Source organism: Eriocheir sinensis, chromosome 58 (genome assembly GCF_024679095.1).
Source record: "Eriocheir sinensis breed Jianghai 21 chromosome 58, ASM2467909v1, whole genome shotgun sequence".
Taxonomy (NCBI): domain Eukaryota; kingdom Metazoa; phylum Arthropoda; class Malacostraca; order Decapoda; family Varunidae; genus Eriocheir; species Eriocheir sinensis.
The window spans coordinates 11,909,385-11,934,727 of record NC_066566.1 but is presented as its reverse complement, the minus strand read 5'-3'; the positions used below and the strand labels follow the sequence as shown (position 1 = coordinate 11,934,727).

Sequence of the window (25,343 nt, the reverse complement as noted above, 5' to 3'; positions counted from 1 at the left end):
ACGATTTCCTGAGAAGCCATATTTGCAGGTGCCTCTTCTGTAGTGCGGGCATATGGCTATTTCCTCCGTAGGCTCTTGATGTGTCTCTTCCCTTCGGGTTGGCCGCACTGTCTGGGTGGTTGTGATGGAAACAGGGTCTTGACTTGCCTGTTGGGTCAGTGTATCTTGTTGTGTATAGTCTGGTGTTAGTGATTTTTCACTGTTGTGTGGCTGTGCCAGCAGACTTAGGTTCATATCTACTGGTGTGTCCCCTAGCTCTGTTGCCGTGTTCCCCTGAGGTGTGTCAATATTTGGTGGGTTTTCATCAGTTTCCCCTGAGTGTTTTTCCCTCTCCTGTGCCAGCTGCGACTCAATGTCTGCTTTAATTTGTGCCACTGTTGCCTGGTAGTCAGGATGAATATCTGGGGCACATATGGTGCAAGTGAACTTTCTATCTGTGAGTGTTTTTTTTTTGTGTTTTTTTTTTTACAACAAAGGAGGCAGCTCAAGGGCACACAAAAAAGAAAACAATAATAAAAAAGCCCGCTACTCGCTGCTCCTAAAAAAAGAAACAAAAGAGGTGTCCAAAAGCAAGGTCAAATTCGGGAGGAGAGATGTCCTGATACCCTCCTCTTGAAAGAGTTCAAGTCGTAGGCAGGAGGAAATACAGATGAAGGAAGATTGTTCCAGAGTTTACCAGCGTGAGGGATGAAAGAGTGAAGATGCTGGTTAACTCTTGCATACGGGGTTTGGACAGTATAGGGATGAGCATGAGTAGAAAGTCGAGTGCAGCGGGGCCGCGGGAGGGGGGGAGGCATGCAGTTAGCAAGTTCAAAAGAGCAGTCAGCGTGGAAATATCGATAGAAGATAGAAAGAGAGGCAACATTTCGGCGGAATTTAAGAGGTAGAAGACTATCAGTATGAGGAGAGCTGACGAGACGAAGAGCCTTAGCCTCCACTCTGTCCAGAAGAGCTGTGTGAGTGGAGCCCCCCCACACATGAGATGCATACTCCATACGAGGGCGGACAAGGCCCCTATATATGGACAGCAACTGTGCGGGGAATAAGAACTGGCGGAGACGGTACAGAACGCCCAGCCTCGAGGAAGCTGATTTAGTAAGAGATGAGATATGAGGTTTCCAGTTGAGATTTTGAGTTAAGGATAGGCCGAGGATGTTTAGTGTTGAGGAAGGTGATAGCTGGGTGTTTTCAAAGAATAGGGGATAGTTATTTGGAAGATTGTGTCGAGTGGATAGGTGGAGAAACTGTGCTTTTGAGGCGTTGAAAGACACCAGGTTCCTCTTGCCCCAATCGAAAATAATAGTAAGGTCTGAGGCTAAGCGTTCTGCAGCCTCCAGCCTTGAGTCGTTAAGTTCCTGTAGGGTGGGTCTTCTATTAAAAGAAGTTCAGTAATGTAGAGTGGAATCATCGGCGTAGGAATGGATAGGACAGTTCGTTTTGGAAAGAAGATCATCAATGAACAACAGAAAAAGAGTGGGAGATAGGACAGAACCCTATGGGACACCACTGTTAATAGATTTAGGGGAAGAACAGTGACCGTCTACCACAGCAGAAATAGAACGGTCAGAAAGGAAACTGGAGATAAAGGTACAGAGAGAAGGATAGAAACCGTAGGAGGGTAGTTTGGAAAGCAAAAATGTGTGCCAGACCCTATCAAAAGCTTTTGATATGTCCAGCGCAATAGCAAAGGTTTCACCGAAACGGCGAAGAGAGGATGACTAGGAGTCAGTTAAGAAGGGGAGATCACCAGTAGAACGCCTTGCGGAACCCATACTGGCGATCAGATAGAAGGTCAGAAGTGGAAAGGTGCTTGAATCTTCCGGTTGAGATTGATTCAAAAGCTTTAGATAGACAAGAAAGTAAAGCTATAGGACGGTAGTTTGAGGGATTGGAGCGGTCACCCTTCTTAGGCACAGGCTGCATAAAGGCATACTTCCAGCAAGAATGAAAGGTAGGTGTTGACAGGCAGAGTCGAAAGTAAGTAAGTAAATATTTATTGCCTTTAAAATATAAGAATATTGTTATATATAAGCATAACATAAAACATGGCAATGGCACAGCCTGTCAAGCCGAAGCTTCCCGACAGACATGTAATTATATTATTTTATTTAATGTTTACATTGGCACAAAATTGGTACCTAATATATTATTAACTAACGTATAGAACAATAAGAATAATTATTATAATATGTTGCTGATAATAACAATAACAATATCAATTATAATAATAATAATAATAATAATAATAATAATAATAATAATAGTAATGAACATTACACTTGTGAAACTAAGTTCATACCACACAATACATTTGATTACTACTTTGAGAATTATATAAATAAGTTTTCACAGATTTTTAAAAAATGGATAAATTTATATGTTTGAGAAGAGTCTTAATATGTAGAGGCAATGAATTCCACATTTGGGAACCTGAGTATAATATACTGTGCTTAAAGAGAGAAGTTCTGAACTGTGGACATATGAGATTGATATCATTACCTCGAATGTTGTATGATGTGTGTACCAGTCTGAAAGGCTGACCTCCACAATACTGTGTAAGGCACTTGTAAATGCTTAACAATAAAAAATATTTATGAATATTTGAAAAACTAAGAAAATTTTGTGTATTAATTATATTTCGTGTTGACTCAAACCTACTCATATAGAATATACACCGAATTTTTTATTATTTTGAGCTACTGATATTTTCTTACAGGTCCAGACTGATGCACAATAGGTGAGATGGGGATAACAAAGTGTGTAATAAATACCAGTGAGGGATTCAGGTGTGAGATTATTTCGGACTCTGTATAAAATACCGCACATCCTTGCTAATTTATTTGTGACAAATGAAATATGTTGATTCCAATTCATATTCTCCTCTATGTAAACACCCAAAAATTTTGTGAAATTTACTGTCTAATGTGTTTCCCTCTATGGTTATAGGAGGAACGTTATATTGTAATGAACGATTTTGAAAAAAAATATGTAATTAGTTTTTGCAATATTCTGACTCAATTCATTAATTTTAGTCCAATAATTAGTTTTTTTTCTAGTTCTGTACCTAAATTTATATGAAGATCGTTAATGTTTACATTATCTAATAAAAGATTTGTATCGTCAGCATAAATCGTATATTTGAATTTAGAACTTACATTAACAATGTCGTTTATATAGATGAGAAAGAGTACCGGTCCTAATATTGATCCCTGCGGTACACCCTTGTTGATTGCCCTAAAAGAAGAATACGTGACGTTGCAATATACAGCTTGTGACCTATTGGTTAAATAACTTTCAAATAGTTTTAAGGGAATACCTCTAACGCCATAGTGACTTAGCTTACTCAATAAAATTTTGTGAGTCAGTGTATCGAATGCCTTAGATAAATCTAAAAATATTCCAATTAAATAATGTTACTTTTCTAAATACTGATATACATTAGATATGAACTGTAAAATAGCTATTCCTGTGGAACGACCTGCCCTAAACCCATGCTAGTAGTCTGTGAGTAGATTATTGTTTTAAAAAAAAAAATTACAAGACGGGAAGTAATAACTTTTTCAAAAACCATGCTAAATGCTGGAAGTACTGAAATAAGTCTATAGTTTTTAATATCGGATCTACTGCCTGATTTAAGTAGTGGTACAACTTTGGCTTTTTTAAGAGTTTTTAAGAGTTTGACCAGGCAGGGTGACAGCACGGAGGCACAGTTTTTAAGGACAATAGGAGGAACTCCATCAGGTCCATAAGCCTTCTGAGGATTGAGGCCAGAGAGGGCATAGAAAACATAATTTTGAAGAATCTTTATAACAGGCATAAAGGAGTCAGAGGGGGGATGAGTAGGAGGAATTTGCCCAGAATCGTCCAGAGTGGAGTTTTTAGAAAAAGTCTGAGAGAAGAGTTCAGCCTTAGAGATAGATGAGACGGCAGTGTTTCCGTCAGGACTGAGGAGTGGAGGGAAAGATGAAGAAGTGAAGTTGGAGGAGATATTTTTGGCTAGATGCCAGAAGTCACGGGAAGAGTTAAAGAAAGCAAGGTTTTGGCATTTTCTATTAATGAAATAATTTTTGGTTAGTTGGATAATAGATTTGGCACGATTTCGGGCAGAAATGTAAAGTTCATAATTAGCATTATTTTGAAGGCTCTGGTACCTTTTGTGAGCTACCTCTCTATCACTGACAGCACGAGAACAAGCGCGATTGAAGCAAGGCTTTTTAGCGTGAGGAGTAGAGAAAGAACGAGGAATGTATGCCTCCATTCCAGAGACAATCACCTCTGTGATGCGCTGAGCACACACAGACGGGTCTCTATCCTGGAAGCAATAATCATTCCACGGGAAATCGGAAAAGTACATCCTTAGGTCGTCCCACCGAGCTGAAGCAAAATGCCAGAAGCATCGCCTCTTCGATGGGTCCAGAGGGTGTACAGGAGCGATAGGACAGGATGCAGAAATAAGATTGTGATGGGAGGAGCACAACGGAGAGAACAGTTTGACAGAATAAGCAGAAAGGTTTAAGGTAAGGAAGAGGTCTAGAATGTTGGGCCGGTCTCCAAGACGGTAGGGAATATGAGTAGGGTGCTGGACCAACTGCTCTAGGTCGTTGAGGATTGCAAAGTTGTCCGCTTGTTCACCAGGATGGTCAGTGAAAGAGGATGAAAGTCAAAGCTGGTGGTGAACATTGAAATTTCCTGGGATGGAGATTTCAGCGAAGGGAGAGTGGGTCAAGATGTGCTCCACTTTAGAATTCAAATAGTCAAAGAATTTTACATAGTCGGTTGAGTTAGATGAGAGATAAATAGCACAGATGTATTTAGTAATAGAATGACAACGAAGTCTTAGCCAGATGGTAGAAAATACAGAGGAGAAACTGGTGTCCACACGAGAGAAAGTGATGTATATATATATATATATATATATATATATATATATATATATATATATATAATATATATATATATATTTTTTTTTTTCTGGGGAGGCGGTGGCTGAGTCGTCAGAGGAACGGCTCCGTGTTCAGGAGGACGCGAGTTCAATCCCCGCCCGGTGCCACCAAGATGGGATTTTTCAGCCGCCGCCGAGTGGCTTAAAACTACCCACATGCTGTCCAGAAGACCACTTATCAACCCGGACTCTAGATTCTAGGGATCAAAGATCAGCTCTGGGAGGGCAGCATGAGCCAATGCAAGATGGCGCCAATATAAACACTCGTCTGCGCCAGAACAGGACCATCAGGACAAAAAGTTAAACACTTTGTAATGGATCAGTATGGTACAGATAACCCAGATCTGGCAGTACAGCATCCAAGGTATCGATCAAAAAGTTTAAAATTTGTGAAGACTAATTTTCTGGGCTGCCTAAGAAAATGAAGCGCTGAATGAAAATTTGAGACACTCTCGGCTACCAGAACAACGAGCACCTGTTCCAAGCGCAAGAAACCTGATGTTTTTGGCACATGTCATGGGTAATTTTATCTTATCATTATTGATAATCAGCACATCCTCGAAAATAAAACATTGGTATAAAATCATACGATAAGGATTTAAGTAGCATTTATCTTTCCGTCTTCACTAAAGGTGTAAGTTGTTTGTCATCGTCGCCATACTTCCTCAGGATTATTATTCAACCTGAGGGACTCTTGTCGCTTGTGTTCTTTGCGCCAGACGTGATGCTTGCTCTGTTAGAATAAATTTGTGCTCTGGTAAGTCTCCCTTCCACGACAAGGTTCTTGGCCTGTAATCCCGAGCATGGGCACGGCACGGTGCGGGTGCGAGGTTGTGATCCCATCTCCTGTTCCCCAGCTTCGCGCCATAGCTTGATAGGTGGTGATCGTTAATCACCATATCATAGTCGTAACCTCCGATAACGCACGCCAGCGCCGCTTATCCGCCTATCGCGCCATGCCAAAGCTCTCCACCACCAGAGTGCTGGAGCCGCCCGGGTGGTTTGCCAGTAGACTGCCGATAAAGCCGCCCGGGTGGCTTTTTCACACACCTTTATTTTGTTCCCTCACCGTGCGTTTATAATAATTATTACGGTGATTTTTCACAGGCAACATCCCCCACAATTAAATCCTCATCATTCGAAACCTTATATGCTTGTTAGTAATGGCAGTCTAAAAGAATGAACTATACATAAAGCTACTTTGACGATGTCGGCACGAGCGAGATTAGGGCTATTGGATATGTATTATTTTTGAATTACCTCCAGTAGGAGGACTGTATTTGCCCTTAGTCATTTGATCTGATAAATGTTCATTTTTGTCATTCCAATATATATATATATATATATATATATATATATATATATATATATATATATATATATATATATATATATATATATATATATATATATATATATATATATATATATATATATACAGAGCTAGGCATTTCCAATCCTCAGTCCGATCTTCCGATCTGATTGGAACAGCAACTGGCGATCGGAATGCAAAGATTGGATCATCTTTGTAAAATGTAATTCGTGAGGGCGTTTTAGCATAAGTGTTGCACAGAAAACGAGATGCCACTGTGGCGAGAGCTGGCATCTTGACTGCGGCCGGGGCGCAGAGCATTGTGGGATCCGTCGCCATCTTCCAGCCCATCTTCCACCCAGACTCCAACGCGAGAAGACGTCCCTCACCAGCTTCCGTGCCACGTGTCTACCGTGGTGGTTTTCCTGCTTTGGAGTATCCACAAGTCCAGAGTGACTGTGTACTCAGGCAAGGAAAACCGTTGGGAGGTAAGGAGGGCACGGCGCATTGCAGAGGAACGAGAGAGGAACGAAGAGGACAGAAGGACTCCAGGCTCGTCAAACATGAGGTGAATAAGGTGTGGCTTGGCTTCTCCCACCTACAGTTAAGTGCTCTATTGCCTAGGATGTGTTAAGATTAATAGCTAGGTTGCTGTGTGCCTGGGATTAATTGATTATTCGTAATTTCCAGCGAGTTTCTTTGTTGCGTAAATAAACTTAACGAGTGGTTTTATCTGGCTTTTGTTTACCCTATGAGAGATGTGACTGGTCAGATATTTAAATAATAATAAGGACTTGAGGGGCTGTGAGTCTGAAACTCAATTTTCAGCTATTTTTTTATAATTTTTATTGCTGAGAATTTACAGGATTTTCGGAAGTCCAGACCTTTCAAGAACCCCACATAATTGGACTGTGGAGATCGGAACTTCACAAACTAACTTCCGATAACCGATCACAGAAAAGAAAGTGGTCAACGTTGTCATGGCAAGAAGTGACTGCAGACTTCTTACATATTTTTTTTACGCGTTGCTAAATAGTTACTTCAATAAGCGTCTTTATTTATAAAATTAAGCGATGATTATAGATCGTTAATTTATTTAATACTGGTAAGGTATCGTGAAGGAGACGCGCAGGCGCAAAGTCGCTTTATTTGCTTGGCGGGACTTTTTACACGACGCCATGACAGTGTGGTGTGGGCTGCAGTAGTGGGCTTCCGCTCACTCCAGTAAGCGAGTGGCCTGTCCCAGTTGTCAGTTATGCATTTTCTGCTGCAGTGTTACCACCCTCTAATGGCGGCAGCGTCAGTTCCTTTTCGGGAAACCAACAAGAGTTAAGCTAGAAGGGAGGGCTTCGCCCCGCCTCGACCCCCCACCTTCTCAACCGGGGAGAGGGCTTTGCCTTTCCTCGACCCCCCCCCACCCCCCATCCGTCGGGCTCCCCCCGCAACAAGAGGAAGAGGAGGAAGGAGGTCTCGCGAGACAGCGCAACATGCCACCCAGACCACGGCACCAAACTAACGCCCCATACCCTCCCATCCAAGAACTTATCTAAACTCTTCTTGAATGTATCTATCGTGTTGGCGCTCACCACATGACTTCTACATCTGTTCCACTCATCCACAACTGTTGGTAAACCAATTCTTGCCTATGTCTTTGTTGAACCTGAACTTATCCAACTTAAACCCATTCCAAGGTGTCCTACCCGGTGTGGTGTCATCTGCCATCCATATATCCTACCTAAGACATCCCATCCAATCTGCGCATGCGCAGGAATTGTTTACAAACAAAGGGTGGATGAATGGACCGTATTGGCTATACAGGCAGCGCCACATGTGGCCACTCTCCAAAGTGAATTTTCCATAGACTTCAAGTTATAGACTAGAGTGCGTCTGAGGCTGTCTCAGGGATACACAGCCATGATACCACCGTCCCCCCAAGCCGATGATTGCACACACTTCACTCCTACCCGATATCATTTTTTTTTTTCCATGCCAAATAGTATCGGTTAGGAGTAAAGTGTGTGCAGTCGTTGGCGGCGCCAAGGCCTTTTATAATGGTGACAACCTTAGACGCACTCTAGTACATAACATGAGTTCTATGGAAGTACTGCTTTGACATTTCACTGAGTGGCCACGTGTGGCGCTGCCAGTATAGCCAATATGGTCCACTGCGACACGGTACCATGTTTTTGTCGACTCCCTATCGCGATATGTCCCACCTGAGTTTTTTTTAAATCTTCTTAAAAGTAAATGTTGACGTATGTTTTGATTTTGAAAATTGCTTGATATATGAAAGTTTCTTCCTGCACCCTTTGTATGTCAGTAAATGAGGTAAATGAGGTATGTCGGTAAATGTGATATAATTTTTATATTTTTTTATGAGATAACCTGCTCCCCTTTTATGTCGGTAAATGTGATAAATGAGATAACCTGCACCCCTTGTATGTCGATAAATGTGATAAATGAGATAACCTGCACCCCTTGTATGTCGATAAATGTGATAAATGAGATAACCTGCACCCCTTGTATGTCGATAAATGTGATAAATGAGATAACCTGCTCCCCTTTTATGTCGGTAAATGTGATAAATGAGATAACCTGCACCCCTTGTATGTCGATAAATGTGATAAATGAGATAACCTGCTCCCCTTTTATGTCGGTAAATGTGATAAATGAGATAACCTGCTCCCCTTTTATGTCGGTAAATGTGATAAATGAGATAACCTGCTCCCCTTTTATGTCGGTAAATGTGATAAATGAGATAACCTGCACCCCTTGTATGTCGGTAAATGTGATAAATGAGATAACCTGCACCCCTTGTATGTCGATAAATGTGATAAATGAGATAACCTGCATCCCTTCAATGTAGATATATGTGATAAATGAGATAACCTACACCCTTGTATGTCGGTAAATGTGATAAATGAGATAACCTGCACCCCTTGTATGTCGGTAAATGTGATAAATGAGATAACCTGCACCCCTTGTATGTCGGTAAATGTGATAAATGAGATAACCTGCACCCCTTGTATGTCGGTATATGTGATAAATGAGATAACCTGCACACCTTTGATAAATGAGATAACCTACACCCTTGTATGTCGGTAAATGTGATTAATGAGATAACCTGCACCCCTTGTATGTCGGTAAATGTGATAAATGAGATAACCTGCACCCCTTGTATGTCGGTAAATGTGATAAATGAGATAACCTACACCCCTTGTATTTTTTTTTTTTTTTTTTACAGCAAAGGAGACAGCTCAAGGGCACAAAAAAGTAAACATTAATAAAAAAAAAAGCCCGCTACTCGCTGCTCCTAAAAAGAATCCAAAGAGGTGGCCGAAAGATAAGTCAGTTTCGGGAGGAGAGGTGTCCTGATACCCTCCTCTTGAAAGAGTTCAAGTCGTAGGCAGGAGGAAATACAGATGAAGGAAGATTGTTCCAGAGTTTACCAGCGTGAGGGATGAAAGAGTGAAGATGCTGGTTAACTCTTGCATAAGGGGTTTGGACAGTATAGGGATGAGCATGAGTAGAAAGTCGAGTGCAGCGGGGCCGCGGGAGGGGGATGAGGCATGCAGTTAGCAAGTTCAGAAGAGCAGTCAGCGTGGAAATATCGATAGAAGATAGAAAGAGAGGCAACATTGCGGCGGAATTTAAGAGGTAGAAGACTATCAGTATGAGGAGGAGAGCTGATGAGACGAAGAGCCTTTGCCTCCACTCTGTCCAGAAGAGCTGTGTGGTGGAGCCCCACCCATGAGATGCATACTCCATAATGAGGGCGGACAAGGCCCCTGTATATGGACAGCAACTGTGCAGAGGAGAAGAACTGGCGGAGACGGTACAGAACGCCCAGCCTCGAGGAAGCTGATTTAGTAAGAGATGAGATATGAAGTTTCCAGTTGAGATTTTGAGTTAAGGATAGACCGAGGATGTTTAGTGTTGAGGAAGGTGATAGCTGGGTGTTGTCAAAGAATAGGGGATAGTTGTTTGGAAGATTGTGTCGAGTGGATAGGTGGAGAAACTGTGTTTTTGAGGCGTTGAAGGACACCAGGTTCTTCTTGCCCCAATCGTAATTATAGTAAGGTCTGAGGCTAAGCGTTCTGCAGCCTCCAGCCTTGAGTCGTTAAGTTCCTGAAGGGTGGGTCTTCTATTAAAAGAAGTTGAATAATGCAGAGTGGAATCATCGGCGTAGGAATGGATAGGACAGTTCGTTTTGGAAAGAAGATCATCAATGAACAACAGAAAAAGAGTGGGAGATAGGACAGAACCCTGTGGGACACCACTGTTAATAGATTTAGGGGAAGAACAGTGACCGTCTACCACGGCAGAAATAGAACGGTCAGAAAGGAAACTGGAGATAAAGGTACAGAGAGAAGGATAGAAACCGTAGGAGGGTAGTTTAGAAAGCAAAGATTTGTGCCAGACCCTATCAAAAGCTTTTGATATGTCCAGCGCAATAGCAAAAGTTTCACCGAAACGGCTGAGAGAGGATGACCAAGAGTCAGTTAAGAAGTTAGGAGATCACCAGTAGAACGCCCTTGCGGAACCCATACTGGCGATCAGATAGAAGGTCAGAAGAGGAAAGTTGATATTGAATCTTACGGTTAAGTATTGATTCAAAAGCTTTAGATAGACAAGAAAGTAAAGCAATAGGACGGTAGTTTGAGGGATTGGAGCGGTCACCCTTCTTAGGTACAGGCTGTGTGAAGGCATACTTCCAGCAAGAAGGAAAGGTAGATGTTGACAGGCAGAGGCGAAAGAGTTTGACCAGGCAGGTTGACAGCACGGAGGCACAGTTTTTAAGGACAATAGGAGGCACTCCATCAGGTCCATAAGCCTTCTGAGGATTGAGGCCAGAGAGGGCATAGAAAACATCATTTTGACGACTCTGTATACCAGGCATACAGGAGTCAGAGGGGGGATGAGTAGGAGGAATATGCCCAGAATCGTCCAGAGTGGAGTTTTTAGAAACAGTTTGAGAGACGAGTTCAGCCGTAGAGATCGCTGAGACGGCAGTGTTGCTGCCAGGACTGAGGAGTGGAGGGAAAGATGAAGAAGTGAAGTTGGAGGAGATGTTTTGGCTAGATGCCAGAAGTCACGGGAAGAGTTAGAGAAAGCAAGGTTTTGACATTTCTATTAATGAAAGAATTTTTGGTTAGTCGGAGAATAGATTTGGCACGATTTCGGGCAGAAATGTAAAGTTCATAATTAGCATTAGTTTGAAGGCTCTGGTATCTTTTGTGAGCTACCTCTCTATCATTGACAGCACGAGAACAAGCGTGATTAAACCAAGGCGTTTAGCGTGAGGAGTAGAGAAAGAACGAGGAATGTATGCCTCCATTCCAGAGACAATCACCTCTGTGATGCGCTGAGCACACACAGAGGGTCTCTATACTGGAAGCAGTAATCATTCCTCGAGAAATCGGAAAAGTACATTTTCATGTCGTCCCACCGAGCTGAAGCAAAATGCCAGTTTCGGTGGGTCCAGAGGCTGTTCAGGAGCGATAGGACAGGATGCAGAAATAAGATTGTGATCGGAGGAGCCCAACGGAGAGAACAGTTTGACAGAATAAGCAGAAGGGTTTGAGGTAAGGAAGAGGTCTAGAATGTTGGGCCGATCTCCAAGACGGTCGGGAATACGTGTAGGGTGCTGGACCAACTGCTCTAGGTCGTTGAGGAGAGCAAAGTTGTAGCCTTGTTCACCAGGTTGGTCAGTGAAGAGGATGAAAGCCAAAGCCGGTGGTGAACATTGAAGTCTCCTAGGATTGGAGATTTCAGCGAAGGGAGAGAGTCAAGATGTGGTCCACTTTGGAATTCAAATAGTCAAAGAATTTTACATAGTTGGTAGAGTTAGGTGAGAGATAAACAGCACAGATGTATTTAGTAATAGAATGACAGTGAAGTCTTAACCAGATGGTGGAAAATTCAGAAGAGTCAAGGTCGTGGGCACGAGAGCACGTAGGCGCAACATCCAGCTTTGGATTGAAATTTAGGATAGAGATAGTAGGAGGGAACAGAGTAGAGATTGCTGTCAGTAGCCTCAGAAACCTGTGTTTCGGTAAGGAAGAGAAGGTGAGGTTTAGAGGAGGAGAGATGATGTTCCACAGAATGAAAATTAGAGCGAAGACCGCGAATGTTGCAGAAATTGAGAAGAAAGAGGTTCGAGGAGTTATCAAGACACCTCTCGGATCGGCAGCCAGAAGGGGAGTCCTCCCTGGGGGAATTTGTGGTCCCCCCCCCAGGCGGGGACTCCGAGGCATTGCTTAATTGAGCCATTTTGAATTTTGAATTTTGGAAAAAGGTGTATATGTTATGTGAATGTAGTGTGGTGTGGATAAAGAGAGGATCTGTCTTTATGTCGGTAAATGTGATAAATGAGATAACCTACACCCCTTGTATGTCGGTAAATGTGATAAATGAGATAACCTACACCCTTGTATGTCAGTAAATCTGAAAAATGAGATAACCTAAACCCCTGGTATGTCGGTAAATGTGATAAACGAGATAACCTACACCCCTTGTATGTCAGTAAATGTGATAAATGAGATAACCTACATCCCGTGTATGTCAGTATATGTGATAAATGAGATAACCTACACCCCTTGTATGTCAGTATATGTGATAAATGAGATAACCTACACCCCTTGTATGTCGGTAAATGTGATAAATGAGATAACCTACACCCCTTGTATGTCGGTAAATGTGATAAATGAGATAACCTACACCCCTTGTATGTCGGTAAATGTGATAAATGAGATAACCTACACCCCTTGTATGTCGGTAAATGTGATAAATGAGATAACCTACACCCCTTGTATGTCGGTAAATATGATAAATGAGATAACCTACACCCCTTGTATGTCGGTATATGTGATAAATGAGATAACCTCACTCTCATCTAATTGATGGTCATGTTTCTCGGATTCTCTCCATATAATGGCAGGCTATCTGAATTATGGGGTCCATGTCATTCTTGAATTTGGCCATTTTCCCATAAAAGCTGCCATGCTGTCTTGCCGCCATCTTGCCTGGACAAACTACGATATCAACACTTTTTTTTCACAACAAAGGAGACAGCTCAAGGGCACAAAAAAAGGAAGCAATAATAAAAAACCCGCTACTCGCTGCTCCCACAAAAAGAATCAAAATAGGTGGCCAAAAGAAAGGTCAATTTCGGGAGGAGAGGTGTCCTTATACCCTCCTCTTGAAAGAGTTGAAGTCGTAGGCAGGAGGAAATACAGATGAAGGAAGAATGTTCCAGAGTTTACCAGCGTGAGGGATGAAAGAGTGAAGATGCTGGTTAACTCTTGCATAAGGGGTTTGGACAATGTAGGGATGAGCATGAGAAGAAAGTCGTGTGCAGCGGGACCGCAGGAGGGGGGATGCATGCAGTTAGCAAGTTCAGAGGAGCAGTCAGCGTGGAAATATCGATAGAAGATAGAAACAGAGGCAACATCGCGGCGGAATTTAAGAGGAAGAAGACTATCAGTAGGAGGAGAGCTGATGAGATGAAGAGTCTTAGACTTCACTCTGTCCAGGAGAGCTGTGTGAGTGCAGCCCCCCCACACGTGAGATGCATACTCCATACGAGGGAGGACAAGGCCCCTGTATATGGATAGCAACTGCGCGGGGGAGAAGAACTGGCGGAGACGATACAGAACGCCCAACCTCGAGGAAGCTGATTTAGCGAGAGAGGAGATGTGAAGTTTCCAGTTGAGATTTTGAGTTAAGGATAGACCGCAGATGTTTAGTGTTGAAGAAGGTGACAGCTGAGTGTTGTCGAAGATTAGGGGATAGGTGTTTGGAAGATTGTGTGGAGTTGATAGGTGGAGAAATTGAGTTTTTGAGGCACTGAAGGACACAAGGTTCCTTCTGCCCCAATCGGAAATGAGAGCAAGGTCTGAGGTTAAGCGTTCTGCAGACTCAATCGAAGGCTTTCGATATGTATAGCGCAACAGAGAAAGTTTCACCGAAACGGCTAAGAGAGGATGACCAAGAGTCAGTTTAGAGAGCAAGAAGATCGCCAGTAGAACGCCCCTTGCGGATCCCATACTGGCGATCAGATAGAAGGTTAGAAGTGGAAAGGTGTTTTTTAATCTTCCGGTTAAGGATTGATTCAAAAGCTTTAGATAGACAGGAAAGTAGAACTATAGGGCGGTAGTTTGAGGGATTGGAACGGTTGCCCTTCTTAGGCACAGGCTGTACAAAGGCATACTTCCAGCAGGAAAAGGTAGATGTTGATAGGCAGAGATGAAAGAGTTTGACCAGGCAGGGTGTCAGCACGGAAGCACAGTTTTTAAGGACAGTAGGAAGCACTCCATCAAGTCCATAAGCCTTCTGAGAGTTGAGGCCATAGAGGGCATAGAAAACATCATTTGGAAGAATCTTTGTAACAGGCATAAGGGAGTCAAGAGGGGGGATGAGCAGGAGGAATATGCCCAAAATCGTCCAGGGTGGAGTTCTTACAGAAAGTTTGAGCGAAGAGTTCAGCCTTAGAGACAGATGAGACGGCAGTGCTGCCGTCAGGGTTAAGGAGAGGAGGGCAAGAGGAAGAAGTGAAACTGGAGGAGATATTTTTGGCTAGATGCCAGAAGTCACGTGAAGAATTAGAAGAAGCAAGGTGTTGACATTTTCTATTGATAAATGAAGTTTTGGTAAGTCGGAGAATAGATTTGGCACGATTCCGGGCTGATATATAAAGGTCAAAGTTAGCGGGAGTTCGAAGGCTCTGGAACCTTCTGTGAGCTGTCTCTCTATCTTTAATAGCACGAGAACAAGCATGATTAAACCAAAGCTTTTTAGCATGAGGGGTAGAGAAAGTACGTGGAATGTATGCCTCCATTCCAGAGACAATCACCTCTGTGATACGCTAGGCACACACAGAGGGGTCTCTCTCCTGGAAGCAGTAATCATTCCACGGGAAATCAGAAAAGTACATCCTCAGGTCGTCCCACCGAGCTGAAGCAAAATGCCAGAAGCATCGCCTCTTCAGTGGGTCCAGAGGATGTACAAGAGCGATAGGACAGGATACAAAAATAAGGTTATGATCGGAGGAGCCCAACGGAGAGAACAGTTTGACAGAGTAAGCAGAGGGATTAGAGGTAAGGAAGAGGTCTAGAATGTTGGGCCTGTCTCCAAGACGGTTGGGAATACGAATAGGGTGCTGAACCAACTGCTCTACGTCGTTGAGGAGAGCAAAGTTGTAGGCTTGTTCACCAGGCTGGTCAGTGAAGGAGGATGAAAGCCAAAGCTGGTGGTGAACATTGAAATCTCCCAAGATGGAGATTTCAGCAAAGGGAGAGTGAGTCAAGATGTGCTCCACTTTAGAGTTCAAATAGTCAAAGAATTTTACATAGTTAGTAGAGTTAGGTGAGAGATAAACAGCACAGATGTATTTAGTAATAGAATGACAATGAAGTCTTAGCCAGATGGTTTAAAATTCAGAAGAGGCAAGGTCGTGAGCATGAGAGCAGGTGATGTCGTTGCGCACGTAGGTGCAACATCCAGATTTGGATCGAAATTTAGGATAGAGATAATAGGAGGGAACAGAGTGGAGGTTGCTGTCAGTAGCCTCAAAAATCTGTGTTTCGGTGAGAAAGCCAAGGTGAGGTTTAGAGGAGGATAGATGGTGTTCCACAGAATAAAAATTAGAACGAAGACCGCGAATGTTACAGAAATTGATAAGGAGGAGGTTCGAGGAGTTATCAGGACACCTCTCAAGTCGGCAGCCAGAAGGGGAGTCCTCCCTGGGGGAATTTATGATCACCCCCCCCCCCCCCCAGGCGGGGACTCCGAGGTTCTTTTGTTCAACGCCATTTGAATTGAATTTTGGGAAAAGGTGTGAGTGTTGTGTGAATGTAGTGTGGTGTAGAAAGAGAGAGGAACTGTCTTTAGAGAGCATGCTGAACTGCTCTCAGGTGTTGATGAGACAATAGGGAAACGGTTAGTGACGACATGGGAAGAGTCTTTGAAGGGCTTCAGGACCCTCCTCGCTTCCCATATATCCTCACCGGGAGTAGCTCACGCCCGTTCGATAGATGTCTTCCTACCTACTCAGTAAACATCGGGTTCCGCGCATGCGCAGATCAGGATGGGATGTCTTAGGATACGTGGATGGCAGATAACACAACACCAGCTCACCTAAAATCAAAACCTTATTGCTTATGTTCTTCTTGTAACTAATTTATTTATGGACCAATATCTGTTATTCAGAAAGCTATTTAATCAGGAAGGATAGGAGATTAATGATCACTATCGCTCGTTTATAATAGAATAGTAAAAAATATTTCCTAGATATCGATGATAAAATATTAAAAAGATGAAAAATGTTTGTCAAAAATCTAAATCAACTTCAAACAAAAGTTAAAATAGCAAACATAATTCCTTTTTCAAACTTTCAGATACTGAATAAAAAGAGTAGACTTAAATAAATGCCTAAAATAAGAAGTTAAGATAACATTTTTCTTTACCATGTCCTGTATACCAAAAGAAAAAGAAAAAATAAAGATATTTATAAGCAAATAATTAAGTTATTACTTATTTGAAATTATTACTAACAGAACGCCTAAAATAGGTGTTTCTTGTAATTATTATTTAAAAAAATATTAGTAATTACCATAAGTTTTAATGACCGGATGATCGGAATGGTGATCGGTACAGGAGTATTTAAAAATTGATCGGATGATCGGGGATCGGAACAGAAAAAAAGTGATCGGTGCCCACCATATATATATATATATATATATATATATATATATATATATATATATATATATATATATATATATATATATATATATATATATATATATATCTCTCTCTCTCTCTCTATATCTATCTCTCTATATATATATATATATATCTCTCTCTCTCTCTCTGTGTCTCTATATATATATATATATATATATATATATATATATATATATATATATATATATATATATATATATATATATATATATATAGATATATATATATATATATATATATATATATATATATATATATATATATATATATATATATATATATATATATATATATATATATATATATATATATATATATATATATATATATATATATATATATATATATATATATATATATATATATATATATATATCTATATATATATCACTTTTTTTGCTGTTCCGATCCCCGATCATCCGATCAGTTTGGGCAACTGATTCGATTCCGATTATCCGATCATTTTTTAAGTACTGCTGTTCCAATCACCTTTCCAATCATCCGATCATTAAAACTTATAATAATTACCATTAATTTTTAAAATTATAATTACAAGAAACATCTATTCTAGGCGTTCTTTAAGTAATAATTTCAAGTAAGTAGTAACTTATTTATTTGCTAATAAACATCTTTATTTTTCCTCTTTCTTTTGGTATACAGGACATGGTAAAGAAAAAAATGTTATCCTAACTGCTTATTTTAGGCGTTTATTTAAGTCTACTCTTTCTATTCAATTTCTGAAAGTATGAAAAAGGAATTATGTTTGCTATTTTAACTTTTGTTTGAAGTTGATTTAGATTTTTGACAAACATTTTCAATTTTTTAATATTTGATCATCGATATCTAGGAAATATTTTTTTTCACTATTCTATAAAAAAAACGAGCGATTGTGATCATTAATCTCCTATCCTTCCTGATTAAATAGCTTTCTGAATAAAAGGTATTAGTCCATAAATAAATTAGTTACAAGAAGATCATAAGCAATATTTTTCAACTTTTTAATATTTTATCATCGATATCTAGGAAATATTTTATACTGTTCTATAATAAACGAGCGATAGTGATCATTAATCTCCTATCCTTTCTGATTAAATAGCTTTCTGAATAAAAGATATATAAATAAATTAGTTACAAGAACATAAGCAATAAGGTTTTGATTTTAGGTGAGCTGGTGTTGTGTCATCTGCCATCCACGTATCCTAAGACATCCCATCCTGATCTGCGCATGCGTGGAACCCGATGTTTACAAACACAGTGTTGATATCGTAGTTTGTCCAGGCAAGATGGCGGCAAGACAGCATGGCAGCTTTTATGGGAAAATGGCCAAATAAAAAAATGACATGGACCCCATAATTCAGATAACCTACCATTAAATGGAGAGAATCTGACGGCTAGTGTTAGACTTCCAATTCCAATCCCTTACCCGTGGCCATAACCCGTAGTGTAAAGTGTCCCCATGTGGTTGGGGTTGCTTTACGCTACCCCGTGAGGGTGTGGATGAGGTAGGGTGCAGGACATCTTCGGCTTTTCCTTCGTATATTTCATGAGCAAATAGTGTTCTATTTGTTATTATAGAAGGACATATATTGAAAAGTATCAGAATATTTGAATGACTGATATTATATCGCAAACTTTGCTGAAGTTAATATATTCTTAGTTTGAAAAGATTTTGGTGTTTCCATTTGATTGTAAACGTACAGTTATTTCTGAAGATTCATTTATAATTGTCCCCAAGATTGGCTAAAGACAGCATTATTATGGGAACACTTAACATATACCATAAAAAATAGCATTTCTTGGCGACCACCTTGATTTAAGGCAAAAATGCCATAAATGACACGACCTGGCAACCTCGGTGTGGCTGTCCAGGTGTGTGACGAGTCATGGATACCAACCTGTCTCATAAATTAACTTACCCGCGTTACTTGTTATTTACTTGTAGATCAACAACGCTAATGTTTTTTTTTTTTATGATATATAATGTATATGAATACGATGGTGTGTAAAAAATGCATTATTTATTTCGTTTTCTGTAATTATTGGTTTGAAAGTGCTGCCAACATTATTATGACCTGCAGATTGGTCCCTCATATCTGTCCAGGGGATGGGAAGCTAACGGGGCGGCTTGTCCATACCCCAGTCCCGCGTATGGGGATGGGGACGGGTAGGGAATGGGGAAGACTAACACTATGGCCGTGAGAAACATGACCATCAATCAGAAAGCGAGTGTAGTTTATCTCATTTATCACATTTACCGACATACAAGGGATGTAGATTATCTCATTTATCACATTTACCGACATACAAGGGATGTAGATTATCTCATTTATCACATTTACCGACATACAAGGGGTGTGGGTTATCTCATTTATCACATTTACCGACATACAAGGGGTGTAGATTATCTCATTTCTCACATTTACCGACATTCAAGGGATGTAGATTATCTCATTTATCACATTTACCGACATACAAGGGATGTAGATTATCTCATTTCTCACATTTACCGACATTCAAGGGGTGTGGGTTATCTCATTTATCACAATTACCGACATACAAGGGATGTAGGTTATCTCATTTATCACATTTACCAACATACAAGGGGTGTAGGTTATCTCATTTATCACATTTACCAACATACAAGGGGTGCAGGTTATCTCATTTATCACATTTACCAACATACAAGGGGTGTAGGTTATCTCATTTATCACATTTACCAACATACAAGGGTTGCAGGTTATCTCATTTATCACATTTACCGACATACAAGGGGTGTAGGTTATCTCATTTATCACATTTACCAACATACAAGGGGTGCAGGTTATCTCATTTATCACATTTACCAACATACAAGGGGTGCAGGTTATCTCATTTATCACATTTACTGACATACAAGGGGTGTAGGTTATCTCATTTATCACATTTACTGACATACAAGGGGTGTAGGTTATCTCATTTATCACATTTACCAACATACAAGGGGTGTAGGTTATCTCATTTATCACATTTACTGACATACAAGGGGTGTAGGTTATCTCATTTATCACATTTACCAACATACAAGGGGTGCACGTTATCTCATTTATCACATTTACCGACATACAAGGGATTTAGGTTATCTAATTTATCACATTTCAGGTTATCTCACTTATCACATTTACCAACATACAAGGGGTGCAGGTTATCTCATTTATCACATTTACTGACATACAAGGGGTGTAGGTTATCTCATTTATCACATTTACCAACATACAAGGGGTGCAGGTTATCTCATTTATCACATTTACCAACATACAAGGGGTGCAGGTTATCTCATTTATCACATTTACTGACATACAAGGGGTGTAGGTTATCTCATTTATCACATTTACTGACATACAAGGGGTGTAGGTTATCTCATTTATCACATTTACCAACATAAAATGGGTGTAGGTTATCTCATTTATCACATTTACTGACATACAAGGGGTGTAGGTTATCTCATTTATCACATTTACCAACATACAAGGGGTGCAGGTTATCTCATTTATCACATTTACCAACATACAAGGGGTGTAGGGTATCACATTTTTCACATTTACTGACATACAAGGGGTGTAGGTTATCTCATTTATCAGCATTTATCAACATACAAGGTGTCGGCCTCATTTGAATCACATTTACCACCTACAAGGGTATTTCATTAGTCACATTTAAGACTGCTCACAGGCTGTGCAGAGGACCACCTTTCATCACATTTAACGAGATACTAGGGTGTAGGGTACCTCATTTATCACATTTACATACATACAAGGTGTAAGTTATCTCATTTATCACATTTACCACATACAAGGGGTGTAAGTCTACTCATTTATCAGATTTAAACAACAAAAAGTTACCTTATTTATCACATTTACCGACATTCAATGGGTGTAGGGTATCTCATTAATCACATTTACCGAGATACTAGGGGTGTAGGGTACCTCATTTATCACATTTACCGACATACAAGGGGTGTAGGGTACCTCATTTATCACATTTACCGACATACAAGGGGTGTAGGTTACCTCATTTATCACATTTACTGACATACAAAGGGTGTAGGGTAACTCATTTATCACATTTACCGACATACAAGGGGTGTAGGGTAACTCATTTATCACATTTACCGACATACAAGGGGTGTAGGGTATCTCATTTATCACATTTAACGAGATACTAGGGGTGTAGGGTACCTCATTTATCACATTTACATACATACAAGGGGTGTAAGTTATCTCATTTATCACATTTACCGACATACAAGGGGTGCAAGTTATCTCATTTATTACATTTACCGACATACAAGGGGTGTAGGCTATCTCATTTATCACATTTACTGACATACAAGGGGTGTAGGCTATCTCATTTATCACATTTACCGACATACAAGGGGTACAGGATATCTCATTTATCACATTTACCGACATACAAGGGGTGCAATTTATCTCCTTTATAACATTTACCGACATTTCTCATTTACCTTATTTACTGACATACAAAGGGTGCAGGAATAAACTTTCATATTTCAAGCAATTTTCAAATTCAAAACATACGTCAACATTTATTTTTAAAAAGATAAAAAAAATAAATAAAAAAAACCTCAGGTGGAACATATCGTGCATGCGCAGATTGGATGGGATGTCTTAGGATACGTGGATGGCAGATGACACCACACCGGGTAGGACACGTAGCAATGGGTTTAAGTTCGATAAGTTTAGGGTCAACAAAGACATAGGCAAGAATTGGTTTACCAACAGTGGTGGATGAGTGGAACAGACGTAGAAGTCATGTGGTGAGCACCAACACGATAGATGCATTCAAGAAGAGGTTAGATAAGTTCATGGATGGGAGGGGTATGGGGCGTTAGTTTTATGCCATGGTCTGGGTGGCATGTTGCGCTCAATAAGTAATGGCCCCACAGTACACTTTATATGAACCAGATTGCATATGCGGTGCATTATAGGTAAAATAAATGCTTAGTAAGCTATCCTTATTATATAGGTTGAGCCACTGTAACACCCATATACAGCATAAATCACCATTTTCACTGAGCACGCTGCGGTGAGAACACAGTAAACTGAACCAGTTTCTCGCCCAGCACCATTTGTGTACATGTGTCATTTAAGCAATAGTTATGTGAGGGGTTGTTCCTACCTACACTCAGAATACTGCACTTCAATGTAGGGAAGTGCAGTATTCTGAGTGTAGGTAGAACAACCTCACATAACTATTGCTTAAATGACACTCTCATAAGCAGGTCTGGGTAGAGGATTTAGGGGTCTTAGTGAGCTCTGATCTCCGTCCAAGGGCACAATGCATTCAAGCTAGAAATCGAGCTAATAGGGTACTGGGATTTATTTCAAGGAGCGTAAGCAACAGAAGCCCCGAAGTCTTCCTCAAACTTTATTTAGCATTAGTTAGACCTCATCTTGACTATGCGGTTCAGTTCTGGTCACCTTACTATAGAATGGATATCAAAATGTTAGAATCGGTGCAGAGGAGGATGACTAAGATGATTCAGGGGTTGAGAAACTTGCCATACGAGGAAATACTCACTACCCTTCTTTCTCAGACTCACTACCTTTCTTTCTCAGACTCACTACCTTTCTTTCTCAGACTCACTACCTTTCTTTCTCAGACTCACTACCTTTCTTTCTCAGACTCACTACCTTTCTTTCTCAGACTCACTACCTTTCTTTCTCAGACTCACTACCTTTCTTTCTCAGACTCACTACCTTTCTTTCTCAGACTCACTACCTTTCTCTCTCAGACTTAATTAACTAACAGAATGATTAGTGCACAAATGTCACCATAGCAGTGTTTCTTTCTTTACTTATATATATTTTTTATGAAAGGATTTATATATACATATATATATATATATATATATATATATATATATATATATATATATATATATATATATATATATATAAGAAATAATACCAACCGGGAGTGATTTCTCGACATCGCATGTGAGAGCTATTTTCCAGACCTCATACGAAATACCTCCTCGGGAGGTCGTTCTCGCAACACCGGGCCCGGGGCTGGTGATGAAAACAACGGCCTGGCCTGCTGCCTGGCAGGACCGCCGCTTTCCAAGAAAACTCTCTCACTCAACAAAAGGCAAGTAATTCTGATTCTGTTGTAAGTCATGCTTAGCATTTGTACATTCTAGTGACAGAGAAGTTATAAGTAGATGCCAAGACATGGCAGAATAATCTTACTGGACAAAAAGGAGGCGACTGAAATTGGATATGTCAGCACATGTAGATTTCCTTCAAAATTCCTCAGTAAACCAAGTTGTTGACTTGTATGACACTAACCAACAGTTATCTGAGTCGTGTGCTCACAATTCAGAAAGTGAAGTGTTGAGTAATGATCATTATGAAGCTGCAAGAACCTCTAATGTAGGTTTTCAGAAAGCCCAAGATCAATGTCTGGACAGAGATTGTTATTCCTCCCGCTTTCTGATAGCTCAGAAAGCAGTGAAATTAATGTATATGAAACTGATACTCATGACAGTGTCGCAGAAATGATAATCATCCTCGTGCGGGAAGGAAGGATTTTGAGGTGTGACTATGTAGCCGAACAAGCAGTTTTCTTGAGTTTCTGAAAAGAGTGGGATATAGTCTGAGTGTACATATTATTTACTTTAAACTAGTTTATGGTGAGTATAGGAGTGATGGCTATTTGTGAATGATTGTGTGTGTTAGATTAGGTATAACATTTTTCTTTATTATTTCAGATTGCACATTCTTGTGTGAGAGGGGGTGCTGACCTCCCAAGACACAGTGAGGTGCATTCTTAGGTATGCTGTGATGAACTCCTTGGCTATGCAATATAATTGGTGTGGCAAAGGAGAGAAACAGCTTTGGCATCTTGAAGTTGAAGGACACCATTATCAGTAAGTATAATAGTCAAATTTGCTTGAATCTATCTATCAATTCTATTCTCTCTTACACCTTGCCTTCCCCCTAGGGGGTGGCCATGGCAAAAAAGCCTCCACATCTCCCTGTCCATACACTCCCTCCTTGCTTGCTCCAGCCCTCCTCATCCACCAGCAATTCTCTCACACATGTTCTCCTTCATCCTATCCACCCATCTTCCAAGCTGCCTTCCTCCTATTACAACCCTCAACTTCACATACATACACCTTTTTTACAAACTCATCACGCTTCATGCTTTCAACATGGCCAAACCACCTCAATGTATTCCTCCTCACCCATTCCACCACCCCACACTACACTCCACCTGCATGGGTTTCCATACCACACCTTTCATACACACTCATTACTCACACCTTCCCACCTTGACACAATTCACATGCCCCTCTCAGGTAGCTCATTTACACATCACTCTCTCGACTGCTGTGCCCTTATTCCATGTCCAGGTCTTTGACCCATATGTCAATGTTGGAAGGAGAATGCTATTCCTCTGACCCAGCGAGCTTTCCTATCCAGATAGGAAAGCTCGCTGGGTCAGAGGAATAGGATTTGGACAATAATGCGCAGGGCACCTGTATAAGTGCATAACACGCATATGAAACCTATCATAAGCTTTCTCCAGATCCATGAAAGCTGCAAACAGTTTTTTTACTCTTTCCCAAGTACTCTTCTACTATCATTTTAATTGCAAATATTTGAGCCACACAACTGTTACCCTTCTTAAACCCTCCTTGCTCTTCACTGATCTTCCCTTCAGTAACCTCCATCAACTTCTCTGTCAAGATTCTTCCATACACTTTTCCTGGCACACTAAGCAACAGGGGTGTGGAGTCGGCTACTTTTGGCTGGAGTCGGAGTCGGTAAAAATACCCCCGATTCCGACTCCCTAGCATAATCACTTATCGTGTAATGCAGTTGTGAGTTTTTTTTCTTTTACATTATCTGGATGTCTATGTAGAGTACATGTAATTTGGATGTAAATACATGTAAGAAAAAGGACCTCAAGAGAGTCTACCAGTGCTACAGGCAGCATCTAAAAAAAAATAAAAAATAAATAAATAAAAAAAAAAAAAAAAAAAAAAATGCAATAGAGGGTGAGGGGTATGGGGGCCGGAGTCGGAGTCGCAACTTTAAAATTTCCCGGAGTCGGAGTCGGAAAATTTCAACTCCGACTCCACACCCCTGCTAAGCAAACTTATCCCCCTATAATTATTACATTAATTTTTTCTACCTTGTCCTTTGTGAAAAGGGACAATAATTGCCTTCCTCCAGTCATCTGGTACTTCTCCCTGTCTCCATGCAAGCTCACATATCAAGGACATCCATTCTACCACTGCTTCTCCTCTATATTTTAACATTTCACCAATTACTCCAT

The 25,343-nt window shown here is 40.6% G+C and overlaps 1 long non-coding RNA gene across 1 annotated transcript; it reads left to right on the top strand.

Annotated features, from left to right (window-relative positions):
• Positions 1–19,528: 19,528 nt before the first annotated feature.
• Positions 19,529–20,545, top strand: LOC126984986 (uncharacterized). The gene is made up of 3 exons (XR_007738260.1): positions 19,529–19,862; positions 20,223–20,390; positions 20,433–20,545. It is a non-coding gene; the product is annotated as an uncharacterized LOC126984986 (long non-coding RNA).
• Positions 20,546–25,343: the final 4,798 nt, after the last annotated feature.